The sequence below is a fragment of the Cyprinus carpio genome, chromosome A10, assembly GCF_018340385.1.
Source record: "Cyprinus carpio isolate SPL01 chromosome A10, ASM1834038v1, whole genome shotgun sequence".
NCBI classification, from domain to species: domain Eukaryota; kingdom Metazoa; phylum Chordata; class Actinopteri; order Cypriniformes; family Cyprinidae; genus Cyprinus; species Cyprinus carpio.
Window position 1 is genome coordinate 4,955,511 of NC_056581.1, and position 18,105 is coordinate 4,973,615.

The window sequence follows — 18,105 nt, forward strand, 5'->3', positions numbered from 1 at the left end:
AATATATACATAATCTATACAGTACACACACAAAATTTTATTTTGGATGCAATTAAACATGTTTAATCAATTTGACAGCCCTAAAAACTGTGTAAAAGTGAGCTTGCCACTTTTTTTTTTTTACTGGATTTTTCAAAATATTTTTATTTTTCTTTATTGTGGACACTATTTGTCATTTAACCATTTGATGCTGACTACGAGCAAAAAAACTTGCATTGAACCTGGAACATTTCTTAAACACCTTCATAGCTGTCTCTATTGTCTTTGCAGGTAAATGGATCCAATGCAGCCCATTCAAAGCTGCCCAATGCCCAAAGAACATAATGGAGTTCTAGGACTCCACAAACCACCAGTCCCAGCCCTGCTTGAAACCCTCGCAAAGTGATCGCATCCTCACACTGCCAGATGATCATGACTGAAAACCCACCAGTTTCGGGACAGACCCCGGCACTTCAGACAAACCCAGCCATTCAGGAGAGAACCAGACCAGACTCCAACTCACAATCCACAAACTGCATCAGCATCAGACGACCCAGGCCTACGGCACTGAGCACCAAGGCATCAATCAAAGTCTCCAGACCCACTGAGTCTCCATTGCAGATTAAATCTACAGGAACACCCAACTGCCTGTCACACTCACCAACCGAATCACCATTGCCTTATTGCAGCCCCCAAAACCTGCTGAACCCCACTTCTCAACTTGGTTTCAACCCCCCAGCCATTCCCCCGACTCCATCACAGCCCATCTGTGCTAACACACACAGTAACCTAATCGCCAGACCTATCCCCAGCACAAACCCCACCCCCCCATCTAACTCCTTTCCTCAACCGATTCCAAGTACAAAAACTACTACTGACAAGAAGTTAAACAAGACCATTAGCGAAAAGTGTGATTTCAGGTGAGACTTTTGTCATATAACTTGTCGATAATTATACAACAGTTATGTTTGGTACCTTAAATGTGGTCCAGCATCTTTCCAAAAGTGACACGATGCGATAAAATACTACAGAACCCATTATAATCAGTGATGCTGTCTACACTGGATGTGGCGTGACTCGACACAACAAATCCCCAACAATAAACTGATACCTTGTTCTATTTATGACGTACTGACATAAAGTCCTAAGGATTTGCAATGGTCACTTGTTGTGTCCAGTGCAGAGAACTTTAAATGTCCCATCCGGTGTAGACTGTTCACTGTTTGTCTGTGCATTGGTGAGAATTTTTTTAGTTGCTCTTTCTGTAGCTTGCATTGTTATGCCAGTAGGTGGTTACAATGACTGTCTTACTGACAGAGTCATGGAGTCATTTATTCAATTGATTCATTCAAACACACTGATTGTTCATTCAAGAACAACAACAGCAAGTGACTGTCTTTAGCCCTATCCCAAAATGAACCCTAAGACCTTTTGGTCTTTTTCTAAGCCCACAATTTCATGACATAATGGTGCTTTGACTGTCAAGAAGAGGTCTGCTGTAAAGCTTGTCGCAGTGAATAAAGGCCACATAGTGGCCGCATAGGGAAGCTCGTGAGCACCCTTCTGAAACCTAATATTACGTAAGGGACACCCAGGGGCACATCCTGTGAACTTAATGGACATGCGTATAATGTAGCCATTGTAAGCTGGCTAAAACGCTAACTCATTCAGGAACAAAACAAATGGCTGCCTTTATGAGTGAATCATTGAATTATTCATGTAACCAATTTGCTCTAAAACACTGGTCATTCAGGAAAAAAAGTGGTTGTCTTAATGATTGAGTCACTGAATTGTTCATTCAACTGGTTTATTAAAAATGTTCATTCTGATTCATTCATTCACTCTTGTGAGTGTGGTATTAATATTTCTCAGTCCCACTGATATGATATGATTTGACTGCAGTCCCCCAGTCATTGGGTTTCTGCTGGGTTTGTTTATGTCCACTGAGGTGAGGGGAGAGAATCTGTCGGTTTAAGGCTGCATCCCATTAGCTGACTCAACATTTCATTGACTCATTGACAACATTTTACTGATGAAAAACTCTGAATCGGAACAGTACATTCAGATCTTCTACACTTGGAGAAGCTCACTGGTCACTGTCATTGCCATGAAAGTCTGCCCTAGTGACAGCCTCAGATTTCAAACTTGCTAGATGTGGTGGTCAGAGGGTTGCTGGGGTCATTAACACATATGCAAATTAAACCTAAAAAATGCGTACCAGCAGAGCTGAGATTTTCTCATACCTTAATATAGGCCTAGCATAATATCGCTCTCCGAGGCTGGTGACAGAATGGACATGGGACGTACAGCTGGCAGCATTCCTAGACACACGAATGTACTACTGGATCCTTTAGCCTGTCATCTTAATTTGACAACATAGACAGAACCCTTATAATGCTGTTTACTCATCTTGCATGTGCTCTAATTAGTTAAAAGCATTCAGCATGTTTTGGAAACTATTGAATACAGCAGGTGACATATATCCCAGACTTCTTGATTTGAGTAATTTTGATGATGTATATAAGAGTAACAGTGAGAGAAACCTAATAATTGTGTGTTCTATGTATTTATTTATTTATTTATTTTTGGTTATTTGAATATTATAAGCATATCAACATGATAATTTCAGAGTGTTTGTATGCATTGTTTGTGTGGTTTTGGTATAGTTGCTGCCAAAAAGTGTTTCAAATCATTTCATTTGGGACCCTGCCTTAGAAGACAGTTGTCTGTGTAGGGAGTATATAGCAAGTATTTAATGCAGTTTGTTTTCAAATATACGTGAAGTCCATATTATGCTTTATTCCTTTTAGAGTTCAAATTGTCACATGGAATATAGGCTCTGGTATACCTCCTGATGACATCACTTCCTTGTTTGGACCCGGTGTTGAAAATGGGAGTACTGACATGATCGTTGTTGGGTAAGAATGTGGTGCATTGTTCAGTTTTCTTATATCCCTTCCATTCTTGTTGCTGAATTAATGAAACTTTATGTGCATCCTCTGTGCGTTTTCTCATTTCCATGTCCTTTTTGTCATCTTGTCCTGTTTGTCCTTGTTTTAATGGTATTCTTCTCTCATCTGTCTTTTTTTTCCTGCTTCCGTCCTTTTCTCTCTTTTTAGACTGCAGGAAGTAAACTCTATGATAAACAAGCGGCTCAAAGATGCTCTCTTCACAGATCAGTGGAGTGAGCTCTGCTTGGACACACTCAGTCATTTTGGATATGTGTTGGTCAGTATGAAATCAAATGCATATCAGGCTTAAAGGAACAGTGCACCAAAGAAAAATAAAGGAAATGTTGTTATCATTTACTCACCCTCATGACGTTCTAAACCTGTTTGACTTTCTTCTGTGCAGTGCACAGATTACTGGCCACCAAAACTGTTTAGTTACCAACATTCTTCAAAAAATCTTATTTTGTAATCCACAGAAGAAATCAAATGTGTAGCTGTTTGGTCATTAAAATTTTCTGATTGGTCGTTAGCTTGTTTCTATGCAGTTGCTAGTGTGTTTGTGATGGTTGTGAGGGTGTTGCTAGAAGGTTTCTGGAGTTAATCAACAAGGTGGCAACACTGACTAGACTCTTTTTTTTTTTTTGAAAAAGATGAGACCGAACAACAACAGCAAACTACTGGAGACACAACAAAAATAGAGACCCATGTTGGCAAGCACTTGTGTGAGGTGGTTAAGACTCAACATTTTAATATACTGTAACTCTAGTTTTAAAAAACGGCACCCATTCACTGCAGAGGATCCAAATCTGTTCCCATGAAGAAACAAACTCATCTATATCTTGGATGGCTTGAGGGTGAGCAAATTTTCATTTTGGGACGAACTATTCCTCTGAGATGCATGCAACTCTATTTGAAACTAGTACAAAAACATTTTTTATTGCTTATAACTTGTGGAGAGAAATTGTGGAGACACTGGAGGAAACGTTCTAGTGTGTATGTGTCCTGCACCTGTTTTTGTGCATGCTATCAAACAAAGTGTACTGTGAAGGGTTATGTGTTCATGTCAAAACTGAAATATACGTTGGGTAAAAGGGTAAAGATAAAGTACACTTCAGTTTTGATGCAAACTCTTTTTGTATGCATTTAGTATACTTTCAAAGTATACTCCATTGAATAGTTAGAGAACACAGGCGTCTGACACATGCACACTAGAACATTTCATCCAGAGTCTGTGCTATTTCTCTCCAGAAGTTATAAGCGATAAAAATGTCTTTGTACTAGTTTCAACTAGAATTGCATGCATCTCAGAGGAATAGTTCACCCCAAAATCTACATGACGTCATTAGGATCTGTTATTCAGAAGCATGGCTTTTCCTATCACTGCTATGCTGATGACACTCAACTCTACTTCTCATTCCAACCAGATGACCCGACAGTAGTTGCTCGCATTTCAGCCTGTCTGAGTGACATTTCTAGCTGGATGAATGACCATCACCTTCAGCTCAACCATACTAAGACTGAACTGCTGGTGGTTCCAGCTAACCCATCGTTTCATCACAACTTCTCTGCACAGCTGGGTTCGTCAACCATAACTCCTTCCAGGGACAGCCAGAAACCTAGGAGTTGTGATGGATGATCAGTTAAGCTTCACCGACCATATTGCTACAACGACCCGGTTCTGCAGATTTGCCTTATACAACATTAGGAAGATTAGACCCTTCCTGTCAGAGCAAGCCACCCAACTTCTTGTCCAAGCTCTTGTTCTCTCCAGACTGGACTATTGCAATGCTCTCCTGGCGGGCCTTCCTGCATGTTCTATCAAGCCTCTACAACTGATCCTGAATGCAGCAGCAAGGGTTGTCTTCAATGAGCCAAAAACAGCTCATGTTACTCCTCTCCTCTTTAGGTTACACTGGCTACCAATAGCCACTCACATCAAATTCAAGGTACTGATGCTTGCCTACAAGACGACCACTGGCACGGCGCCAACATACCTAAGCTCATTAGTTCAATCTTATGCGCCCTCCAGAAGTTTGCGCTATGCAAGTGAACGACGTCTTGTGGTGCCATCCCAAAGAGGTTCAAAATCACTCTCATGGACCTTTTCCTGGACTGCGCCCAGCTGGTGGAATGACCTCCTGATCTCAATTCGAACAGCTGAGTCTTTACTCATTTTCAAAAAACATCTAAAGACTCATCTTTTTTCCACCTGCACTTAACCAACTAATACTAGTACTTACCTTTTCTTTTTCTTGTCTATCATATTCATTAAAAAAAAAAAAAAAAAAAAAACCCTGGCTACGTGTTCTGTACTAGACTAACTGAGACTTGTCATAGCCCTTGTATACCGTTGTTGTTCTCTTGTTGATCTGATTGTTTCTACTGTTCTCATTTGTAAGTCGCTTTGGATAAAACCGTCTGCTAAATGATTAAATGTAAATGTAATGTAAATGTAAAATGAAAATTTGCTCACCCTCAGGCCATCCAAGATATAGATGAGTTTGTTTCTTAATGGGAACAGATTTGGATCCTCTGCAGATTTGGATCCTTTGTAAGAAAAAAAAATGTTTCTGGCTAAAATACGTCTTCTATCCATACTATTGCTTTCTCTATTTAAAAAGTCGTCTTTTCAGTAGTAGTAGTAGTGATATCTCTTTATTTGTCCCTTCCCTTCACAGGGCAATTTACACAGCATCAATTTCACAAACAGACCAATTTTGTAAGACATTGTGACAAAACTGCTAGAATAAAAACATCACAACCACAAAAAAAAAAAAATTACAATACAATAAAAAATACATAAAACTGGAGTGGTGTGGATTTTTTGTGCATTATTGTGATGTTTTTATCAGCTGTTTGGACTCTCATTCTGACGGCACCCATTCACTGCAGAGCATCCATTGGTGAGCAAGTGATGCAAATGCTACATTTCTCCAAATCTGTTCTGAAGAAACAATCTCATCTACATCTTGGATGGCCTGAGGGAGAGCAAATTGTAATTTTTGGGTGAACTATTCCTTTAACTGCCCTACCTATATGAGTCAACGCAATCATCTATTGTTGGGTCTCTGGGAAAAATGTTATTGCTCCATTTTTGTTTCTTTTCTGTCTTAAAACATTTGGTGGCAGAATTGCCACCTTGTGGACAAACTATTTCAAGGTGCATGTGCAAACTGAGCATACAGGGTTACAAAGGGATAGAAAAATCTCGAGGAGTACTTGGTACAGTATGCGTATGCTATGTTGATAATGAAATTTACATCAGATGCGCTTCATGTACATCCTAGTGTACATGTAAATACTGAAGTATACATTTGGATTTGGTTTGTTTGTTCAAATCGTAATAGTGATATATGCCTTAGTAAACCCCACTAATGAAGGGTTCAAATTCAGATATCTTTATTTCCCTCTAGGTGGCATCTCGGAGGATGCAGGGGGTTTTCTTACTGGTGTTTTCCAAATTCTGCCACCTTCCCTTCCTCAGAGGAGTACAAACCCAAAGCACACGCACTGGGTTGGGAGGCTACTGGGTGAGTCAAATGAGAAAAGACATCTGGGAAAGAGTGTCTAATTTCTAAATGCTTATGTCATCAGTGATTGTTTTTCTGCATTAATACTTTAATGTCGAACATCAAATATCTGCATGTCACGACTCCCGCTGTGTGATGTCTTTGATGATTACAGAAAAAGCAGAGTCAAAGGGAGAGCGTGGAAATTAGACTGCGAGCATGTTTTTGATGATGTGACAGTGAGTGTGTGTTGTTGTCAGCATGGCTCCAGGCTCATTCTGGAGTCTCCTTTGAGTAGGGCACAGTAGGACACACAGCAGCTCTGTTTCTGATCTGTCTTCCAGTGCACAAACACACACACACACACACATCAGGTTCATCTCTGATCAAATACAGACTGAACACACAGCAGCTCTCACTTCTCTCCAGCGTGTTACCCAGAAAGAGAGAGCACAACCCGTGGGAACTGCAGCACCAGCGCTGCTAATAAACTGCAAGTCTATGCACAGCCCATTTCAGCTTTGACTGAACAGCACACCTGTCCTTCTCAGCACAGTTTTTAACTGGATACTTCACTCACAAATGGAAATTTGGTCATTATTCGATTATTTACTCATCCTCATGTTGTTCCAACAATGGTTCAGAGTGGTAATGTCTGTCAAGCTCAAAAAAAGTACATATAGTTTTAGTTTAAATAATAGTTAATATAATAACAACACTGTCAGTGAGTCAAGTGTTTATCCTTGTTCACAAACAAGATTCATCCCATTTCATTCTGTTCATTCATGAAGCAGATGTCTAGCTTAGACTTATAACTTAGAGTCATTCTGTGAAGGCTGTGTATTCATTCAATCAATTCCAACCTTTCCAATCAATTGAATGTTTGTTCTTTATTGGAGTTTGACAGCTGTGGTCACCATAAACTGTTATTGAATGGAAAAGAGCTGCATGAAGATTAAAAATTAAAATTTTTCCTTTTGGATTCTATGGAAATTATAACAGCAAAATAATTTGGAACAACATAAGGGTGAGTGAATAATGTCTATAATAATGTTGTTTTTTCTTTCACCATTAAGGCAGACACTTAAAAAACAGCTTACTATGGAGTGCAGAGCTACTGTATTATTAATGTCTTTCATTATCCTCTGGCTCTATATGTTTGTCTCGGGGGAATAAAGGGGGCATAAGTGAACGCATGATTGTTTTCGGACACCGGTGTGCTTCCTCAACTGCCACCTGCCGGCTCACATGCGTATTCTCGAGCAGCGGATGGAGGACTTTGAAAGCATCCTACAGCAGCAGCAGTTTGAGGGCAGTATGGCTGTGGGCGTGCTGGATCACGAGTGGGTACCTGGGGGGGGGGGGGAACAGATCTTTAATGCATAGGCTTATGAATTATTAAAGCTACACTATGAAACATTTGGCAGTTTTAAAACATAAAACTGCAAGCATGTTGCACAAGAACATAGTTTTGATTGTGCTCCTCTGCAAATGACAGATGCGTTATCTCTTATCAACATTTTTTTCAATAAAAAACAGTGTAACTTTAAATATTTTACATAATGTGCAGTCAGACAGTCATCATTGCAAAATGTTAGAATTTTCTTTTAACACCATTTTTTGATTTTTATTTGGTTAGTTTGAGCATTAATCTGTGTGGCTTTTGTACAGATGCACTTTGTACAGATTACACTTTGTATTTTGACCTGTTGAGTTCACTGGATATTATTGCATTCTTCACAGTGTGGTGTTCTGGTTTGGTGATCTGAACTTTCGAATCGAAGGTTATGACATTCACGTGGTGAAAAGTGCCACTGAGAAAGACAAACTGCCTCTACTGTGGGAGAAAGATCAGGTAAAAGATCTGTATGCATATATATATATATATTTATATATATATATATATATATAAACTGTTCTTGCAGATGATAATATTAATGGAACAAGTACACTTAAAGAGAGTGCACATTTCTTAACACATTTAAGTACAATTAAAAAAATTGCACATTGTAATAATGTCAAATTAAAACTTTTAATTGTAAAGTACAATTGTAAGTTTAAATCATGTTTTAATAGTTTTGTCATCATGAAGTACACTTATCTTGATCTTTTATTTTGAAACATTAATATATTTTACATTTCTTAATATATTTTTAAGTACTAAATTGCTAAATTGTTGCATAGTGCACATGAACATCCTTTTGAATCATAAAGTGAACATAGGATGAGGTCTCAAGTCTACATTAAGTGTGCCATTTGGAACGGGGCCATAAAGGAAACTGATTGCACAGGTGCGTGTGATTTCAAGGGTATGTACAGATCCAGCTGTTGAAGCAATGTTGTACATATTAGATAAACTCAGAAAATTGTCCTTGTCTCAGTCACATAACACCAGATGTCTCTACAGATCTTGGCAATATGGTTTTTTTCAGTCTGTATCCAGTAGAGGTCAGTGTACTACATCTATAAACAGAGCAGCTGGATTCAGCTCTTCAGCACACCATATGTTGTGATGTCTGCTAGATTGGGTTGTTGTTAAAAAGATAAAGTGAAAGAACACTTCATCTTTTTGTTTTGTCTTTGAGCTCAACATGGTGAAAAAAAGCGAATCCGTTGTGGAGGGGTTTATGGAAGGACCCCTCAATTTCCCGCCAACCTATAAGTTTGATGTGGGGACACATACTTATGACACGAGGTCTGTTATGCTTTTTTACATGAGTCTTCCTGTTAAGTAAATACTCCTATGTTTCTCAGTTTCTTAAATAACTCCTCTCTTTCTTTGGTATATACTGGCACAATGTAGAAGTACATGCTCAATAGTCTCTGCTTCACTGCATGTAGTACATAATCCTGACTGATGTTTCCCTATTGTGAATAATGAATGATTTAAACCAGAATGTCCTATTTGAAGTCGAGTAATTACTATGTTTTCTTTTCTATTGTTAAAGCATATTCTCCCTCTGCCAACTTGTTTTTGGATATTGTATAGATGTCTGCACTTTAAATCCTTGTCCCACATTTCCTGACACTTTTTATTCATGTTTTCTTTAATCCTTCCTTTTATTTCTACTTTACTTTTTTGTATTTGTACGAATTTGTACCTCAGCGTTCATATGTTTCATTGCTTGTTTGGCCGGTTTATCGACTATTTCATTTCCTTGTACTCCTACATATGAACCTCAGGACTATACCAATTTTCCTGAATCCCAGTCAGATTTATAAGTACTTCATAGATGAAGTTCTTTCTTGATGTTGATTGTTCACTTATCAAACTATTTAAAGCTGACAAGGAATCTGAACAAATGACTACCCTTGTAGGCTTAACTTCCTTCACTCATTGAACAGCTAATAATTTTGCAATTAGCTATGTTGTAAAGACTGATACATAATTAGTTATCCTTTCCTGAATGTTGACTTGTAATCTTTGGATATATTCAGCTGCAGCTGTATTTCCTGATGTAGGATCTTTAGAACCATCTGCGAAGAGTAATTTTGATCTAGATATTGTTGAACAATAACCTCCTTAGATAACGTTTTCTCATTCTTAACCAGATATTGTAGATGAAAATCTACTTGAGGCATAGGAAGCAACCAAGGAGGAATATTCGGCATTACAACAGAGGAACTAACTGAGATTTCTGTAATACCCAAAATCGTAGAATCTCTAGTTGCTGTCCAACCAAAAATTTTGATTTAATTTTCCCCATATTCCCAGCAATCCTTCAATATGTCCTTTACTGGATGTAATTCTGAATTCCCTTTTACATTTATTCAATAATTCATAGTTAATTTCAATTTTTGTAAACGTATAGGTATTTCTCCCATGCACCTCCACTTGTACGGCTGATACTGGAGAAGATCTGAAAGCTCCACTACAAATTCTTAAAGATTGTGCCTGAACAGTTTCTACTTTTTTAATCAAGGATTTTGATACAGATCCATAAATTATGCATCCATAATCAATTGCTGACCTAATCAGTGCACTATATATTCTTTGTAAAAATGTCCTACTAGCTCCCCATTCCATTCCTGTTAGACATTGTAGTATATTATTATTTTTTATGCACTTATCTACCAACTTCTTAATATGTATCTTAAAGGTCAACCTGGAATCCATCCATATTCCTAGATATCTTATATCTTTAACTTTTTCAAGTACTTGTCCATATAACTTCACTTTTATATCAGGGATATGATTTCTCTTCGCAAAAAAGACTAGTTGAGTTTTAGTCACTGATAATCATTTGTTAGCCCATTTTTCCACTTCATTAACCGCCGATTCTTGTCACGTGAGATACATTACGACCCCTTTTCCATATCGCTCCATCGTCAGAGAGATCTTCCTATATCTATTTTGACATTTTGAAACACATTTGTCATGATATTAAACAATACTGGACTGCACACACGTCCTTGTGGCGTACCATTATCTATTTTATATAACCTGGAATATGAAGCCCCGACCCTTACCTGAACAGTTCTATTAAGTAAAAAATCTTTAATCCAGTTTAATATTCTGCTTTCAATTCCCAATTGTTCAAACTTTATTAACAACCCCTCCTTCCAAAGCATGTCGTATGCTTTTTCAATGTCAAAACAGATGCCTACTACCACCTCTTTATTAACTTGAGCCTTTCTTATGTCTGTTTCTAAACTAATAACAGCATCTAACGTACTTCGTCCTTTACGGAATCATAATCTCTTTCCTTTCTAACATATAGTTCAATCTACACACAATCATACGTTCCATTAGTTTACACCAATTTGACATTAATGCTATAGGTCTATAACTTGCAGCATTATGCTTGTTCTTGGCTGGCTTTAAAACAGGAACAATAACCCCGTGTTTCCATGAAGAAGGAAGTCTCCCTGATCTCCACACTTTATTAAAAAGATGCAATAAAAGTCTTCCTGTTTCCCTGGACTCTTGTTTAAACCTGGCTTCCTTTCCTAGTGCAAAAAAGAGGAAGCCTACATGGACGGATCACATCTTGTGGGTCAGTGAAGGACGGGCTCCCCCGTACCGTCCCATAACTCTGCACTACAGCAGCCATATGGGCTTCACTCTTAGTGATCACAAGCCGGTGTCCGCCCTCTTCTGTTTGCATGTGAGTCTAAAAATGGCGGGAAAGATATAGTCTGTGAGTAGTGCTGCATGTATTTCAGGCCTGTAAGGTATTTATTATTGTGACACTTCGACATTTATAAGTTCAGAAAGTTGCTTGTGGCCACAGACAAACAGTTAATAAAATTAAACTGATTTTTTTGTTTACTGAAGACCTCTATAAGACAGTAAATGTTACTGTTTATGTCTTAAAGACTTAATTTTTATATTCATAATACCTACAGTTGATTCTAATATTCTGTCCCATCTTCCTCCATCCTGCTCAGTTTCCCTTTAAGGTGAACGTACCATTAGTGACACTGGAAGTGGAGAAAGAATGGACCAAGTTCTCTGATGCTACAGCCAAACTCACAGTTGCACACGGCTTTCAGAGGAGTTCATGGGACTAGGTGGGACTGTACAAGGTAATACATTAAAGACATTTTCACATAAAATTACTTTTAACATTCATTTCATTAAAGCTCAGTCTGTCCACAGCAGACATTTTTTAAAGATATTACACACATTATATTATTATAATAATTTTTATTTTTAATGATATTTTATTGTGTGTTGTATTGGTGTTTGTTATATGTGTATAACTGGTCCGCCTATCTTGGCTAGGACACTCCTGTAAAAGAGATTTTTAACCTCAGTGAGGTTATTTCCTGGTTAAATAAAGGCTTAATAATAATAATACTAATAATAATCACAATGGTGTTGCCGAAGTGTGCCATTTATGCTCCACTTTTTTCAACAATAATAGTTTTTTAGACATTTTTCCCAGACAATCTCCCAATGAATAGATAGCCTCACACCCAAACCCATGCAACTGGTTGAGCTAGTGTTGCTATGTTGGGCAGGTTAGGAAAATTTAACATACAGAGCAACGTTATGAAAGAACCACAGAAGCACAGCCTTTTCTTTTCAAGGAAATTAATCTATACATTACCTATAGTTATCTTTGCATATTTTCATCATAGAATAAAATACACACTTATCAGTAGAATACATCCACAAAATAAATCATATAAATTATTTTGATAAATGTAAAGTGCCCATGGTTTAATTAGTATGGAAGCTCTCACAGTCTAGAGCTTATATTTCACAATTCTGGCTTTTTTCAGTATTGCATGATATAAAATTCTAAATTGCAAGAGATAAACTCAGAATTGTGAGATCTAAAGTTGAATTTGAAATTCATATCACATAATTGTGACTTTTTTCTCAGAGATCTGAGTTTACATCTGATTAGTTTATTGTCTGAATTTTGAGACATTTTTTAAACCATGGTGGAAACAGGCTTCCATAAACTGTTATCTAGCCTAATTTTCAGACACAGACTCAGATAGTTTTAGTCAATGCTTATACAAAGCAACATTTCAAGCAGCAAACAGAAAACTTTTGTACTAGAAAGAGTTTTTTTAATTTAAGATATTTTGGATGAAAACCGGGAGGCCTGTGAGTGTCCCATAGACTACCAAGTAAATAGCAGTGTCAAGGTCCATAAAAGGTATGAAAGTCGTCATCAGAATACTCCATCTGCCATCAGACGTGCAATCTGGGTTAGATGAAGCGACGGGAACACTTTTTGTAAGTGAAGAAAACAAAAATAACAACTTTATTCAACAATTCCTTTGTCATCAGTCTCCTTTGTGTCCCTCCATATAACTGTATGCTCTTCTGTGTCATGATGATACAGAAGAGCATACGCAGCATACGGTGATATGGAGAGACACAGAGGAGAATGTTGGCAAAGGAATTGTTGAATAAAGTTGTTATTTTTGTTTTCTTCGCTTACAAAAAGTGTTCCTGGCACTTCATCCACCCATCAAATCTGCATCTTAAATGAATTAAATTATTTATATACTCATGTTACTTTGTTTTAGGTGGGATTTAAGCACCAAAAGGATTACGTTGCATATGTGTGGGCCAAATCTGAGCATTCGACACAGGTAGGACGTGTGCGTAAGATGTGATGAGATCTCAAAGACACTAGCAATCTGACTCTGAACCTTACGTCTCTCTGTGTGTACACTGGACAGTGCTTTAATCCCAAAATCAAATCATTCCTGGATAATCTTGGATTGAACACTTTAAGATGACTGAACAGTATTAGTACTAACAAAGAAGATTTATTGTGTAGCCAGTGCTGACTATCATTATCCTTAATTTGTTTTATTCATGACCTTCAGGTGATGTTTCCTGAGGAGGATCTGCCTAGAGACCCAGGAGAATATATTCTGGGATATTATAGTAACACCACCAACAGCATTGTGGGAGTGACAGAACCATTTCAGGTCCACACTGCTCTCACAGCTACATTCTGATTCATATCAAATGCTAATATTAGTTTTGTTTGCATGTGCAGCTCCATAGCTCCGCGCGTGTTATTCCAAGGGCATGATGACTAGGTCATTGTGCTCTGGCTTTGCCATTGTCAACATCTGAAGTATTGATTGCAGTCTGATGAGTATTTGAGGCTGGACATTCACAAATTACAAACATAAAGGCTCTGTCTTGTCATTTGAATGTCAAACTAGATGTAAGATGCCACACAATGGAAATAAGACACAATGTACCGCAGTTTGAAACATTATGTTCCACAGTTTCAAAGAGATTTCAGCAGCATAGCTGGTATCAGAATGAGCAGCAATCCATACATAGTTGTACAGAAAACTCAGAAATGAACTAAAAATGTGTGTAGACTTCTCAAAAGACAGACAGAAAACTTAAGAGAAGCGTTTACTTGCTATATCCAAGATTTGATGACATAATCAACAAGACTCACCCAAACACATATGAATTTCTTTCTTCTGTGGAACTCCAGAAGAGAACTTTTGAAAACAGTGCTGGTCTTTATTTCGTCATTCATTTAAATGAATGGGGAATGAAGCTTTCAAAAAGAAATGAGTCTAGTATAGAGTATGAGTCTAGTATGAAGAAGGTTGAGTTCGGTCTCAAGACTGAAACCAGAAAAGGGTTGAGCTTGAGCCAAGACAGAGGCCAGAAGAGGGTCGAGTTTGAGTCAAAACATGAAAATATGGTCTTGGTCATGTCATGGACTTGGGAACTTGTGGACTTGCAGACTCAACCCATTTTTAATAAATTCTGACTTTTTGGTATCTGTTCATTTGTATGATTACACAAAGTGACTTACATTTCTTTCAAAGTACACTTTTTTTATCACTTCTTGCATTCCCTGGGAATCAAACTCATGACCTTGGCATTGTTAGTGCCGTGCTCAACTGTTTGAACAGAAAACCACTATATATTTGGAATACTTAGAGGACTTACAGTCATACAGACCACTTTTATGATTCTTTATGGTACCTTTTTTCAATTTTTGAAGCTCAGAAACTCTCTGTTCATTGTTATTGATAGCAGCCCTTTTAGGAGAGCCTAGGCCTCCTCAGATAGGAAAAGCAGGCGATGTGATTCTCTGACCAATTCCCCCTTCCCTATCGATTCATTTCTAGACTTTAGCAGAGATCTTAGTGCTACTACTTGAGAGAAACAGCCTGTTTCAGGTCGTCCTCTGGCGTCTATTGATGATAGATTGTAAATGGAGACAGTACAACAGTGGACATCAGCCTTATAGTGCAGGACAACCTGACCCAAGGTAAAACTGTCCTTTTACCGCAGAATTAAATGTCAACATTCATCTCAGCCTTTACTTGTTGGTCTGGTAGTACATGAGTACACATATGCCAGGTTTGGCACATACTATAAGACCACCATACCACATTTTAGAATAAGTTATTTATTAACACCCATCATGCTTTGCTGAAGTTTTGTCAAGATAACAGCCTTCTGAAATAGAGAAAACCTTTGACTGGAGCAGCTGACTGAAGATGACCAATCACATAAGCTCTGTTCATTTATAGCATTTTGTGCCGTTATTTGATAATGTGTGTGTGTGTGTGTGTGTGAGTGTGTGTGAATACATACTGACTGTGCAGAAATGTACAATAATAAATATCATGACTGTTTGCCCTTTAAATATAACGAGATGATAAAATTTAAATCAGTCTCAAACTGACAGTATAAAGATTTTATCAGCACATATCAGCATGATGAACACGTTGGTTATCATCACGTGAACATCAGTTCACAGTGCTATTGTGTATATTGATTTACGGTATGTTATGATTATGATTTGATGTGTATAGAGACAATGTCATGTCTAAAGTTCAAATTGTATTTTGTAGGCAAGTACAAGAATTGAACAGAGGCTTTGAAGTTTCCATATTTATTTTATGGTGCATATGTTTATTGTTTAATACATTTTATAGTCTAACTTACCTGTCTGGTCCTGTGCTTGGGAGGGGAGTGTTTTGATGACGTAAACATCCTGATCTGCTAGGTTAATTAGTGGTTAGTCCATTACTGGGACAGAGATGAATATGGATGCTTGGAAATTGTAATTGTATTAATTGGTGTATTGTTTACATTTGATCAATGGTGATATTCATGATTATGATTGTGTGTTTAAATGTGTATCTGATTGGCACTGATGCAGAACTTAATGTGTATTCTTTGTAATGAGTGTTAATTTACCCCTACAGTTGGTCTGATCCGCTAGTGTTTGGCGTGAAGATCACACACAAGTGATCGCTCTGGGTTTACTGAGGGGAGGCCTTGGATGGCCAAGGGCTGTAGCATGTGAAGCCCAATGCAGGGAATGTGTACAGGTGCTGGTCATATAATTAGAATATCATCAAAAAAATTATTTATTTCACTAATTCCATTCAAAAAGTGAAACTTGTATATTATATTCATTCATTACACACAGACTGATATATTTCAAATGTTTATTTCTTTAAATTTTGATGTTTATAACTGACAACTAAGGAAAATCCCAAATTCAGTATCTCAGAAAATTAGAATATAAATTAAGACCAATGCTAAGAAATGATTTTTAGAAATCTTGGCCAACTAAAAAGTATAAAAATGAAAAGTATGAGCATGTACAGCACTCAATACTTAGTTGGGGCTCCTTTTGCCTGAATTACTGCAGCAATGCAGCGTGGCATGGAGTCGATCTGTCTGTGGCACTGCTCAGGTGTTATGAGAGCCCAGGTTGCTCTGATAGTGGCCTTCAGCTCTTCTGCATTCTTGGGTCTGGCATATCGCATCTTACTCTTCAGTATACCACATAGATTTTCTATGGGGTTAAGGTCAGGCGAGTTTGCTGGTTTTGCTGGCCAATTAAGAACAGGGATACCATGGTCCTTAAACCAGGTACTGGTAGCTTTGGCACTGTGTGCAGGTGCCAAGTCCTGTTGGAAAATGAAATCTGCATCTCCATAAAGTTGGTCGGCAGCAGGAAGCATGAAGTGCTCTAAAACTAACTGGTATACGGCTGCGTTGACCTTGGACCTCAGAAAACACAGTGGACCAACACCAGCAGATGACATGGCACCCCAAACCATCACTGACTGTGGAAACTTTACACTGGACCTCAAGCAACGTGGATTGTGTGCCTCTCCTCTCTTCCTCCAGACTCTGGGACACCGATTTCCAAAGGAAATGCAAAATCTACTCTTATCAGAGCACATAACTTTGGACTACTCAGCAGCAGTCCAGTCCTTTTTGAAGCGAGACGCTTCTGACGCTGTCTGTTGTTCAAGAGTGGCAGCTGAAACCCATGTCTTTGGACAACTGTCAAGTCAGCAGTCTTCCCCATGATTGTGTAGCCTACAGAACTAGACTGAGAGATCATTTAAAGGCCTTTGCAGGTGTTTTGAGTTAATTAGCTGATTAGAGTGTGGCACCAGGTGTCTTCAATATCGAACCTTTTCACAATATTCTAATTTTCTGAGATACTGAATTTGGGATTTTCCTTAGTTGTCAGTTATAGACATCAAAATTAAAAGAAATAAACATTTGAAATATATCAGTCTGTGTGTAATGAATTAATATAATATACAAGTTTCACTTTTTGAATGGAATTAGTGAAATAAATCAACTTTTTGATGATATTCTAATTATATGACCAGCACCTGTATGTCTCAAGTGAGTCTTAATTGTCGTGGCCAGGTCTGAAGCCTTGTTTTGCTGCTCTCAGCATGTTTATTTTCTATGTTATGTGAAGTTAATTTGAGTATTTTGTTGGACTGTTTTTGTTTATTTTGAACTTTGGTGAGAGCACGGGTGACGGGACTGTCAGTAAATAAATCACTTGGACTCTACAGATTGCCTACGTTGTACTCCACTCATTCAATCTATTCCCTGGCCCTGCGGCAAAAACACGTTACAACTCAGGTTAGCTGTAAGCCAACCAGCTCATCCGATCTCTGGTGGCAGTGGCTTTCCAACAGCACATCATCGCAAATATAAGAAAAAAGGTCCTGATTTTGCATAGCTCACCCTTTGTGCTCTTGTCATGTTTTCAACAGTACAGATCATCTGTAAATGGGCAGAACTAGAATATTACTGTCCTCGCTTGTCCTCTTTAATTGTATATTGTTTGGCTAGAGGGCAAAGAACACTGAGTTTGTTTATAATCGTTTAATTATCTACTAAGATTGTCTTTTTGTTTTTAAATCAATTCAAAGTC

The 18,105-nt window shown here is 37.9% G+C and overlaps 1 pseudogene; it reads left to right on the forward strand.

Moving 5' to 3' along the window:
• The first annotated feature begins 273 nt into the window (after positions 1 to 273).
• LOC109084165 lies at positions 274 to 16,320 on the forward strand (annotated as a pseudogene).
• The last annotated feature ends 1,785 nt before the right edge of the window (positions 16,321 to 18,105 follow it).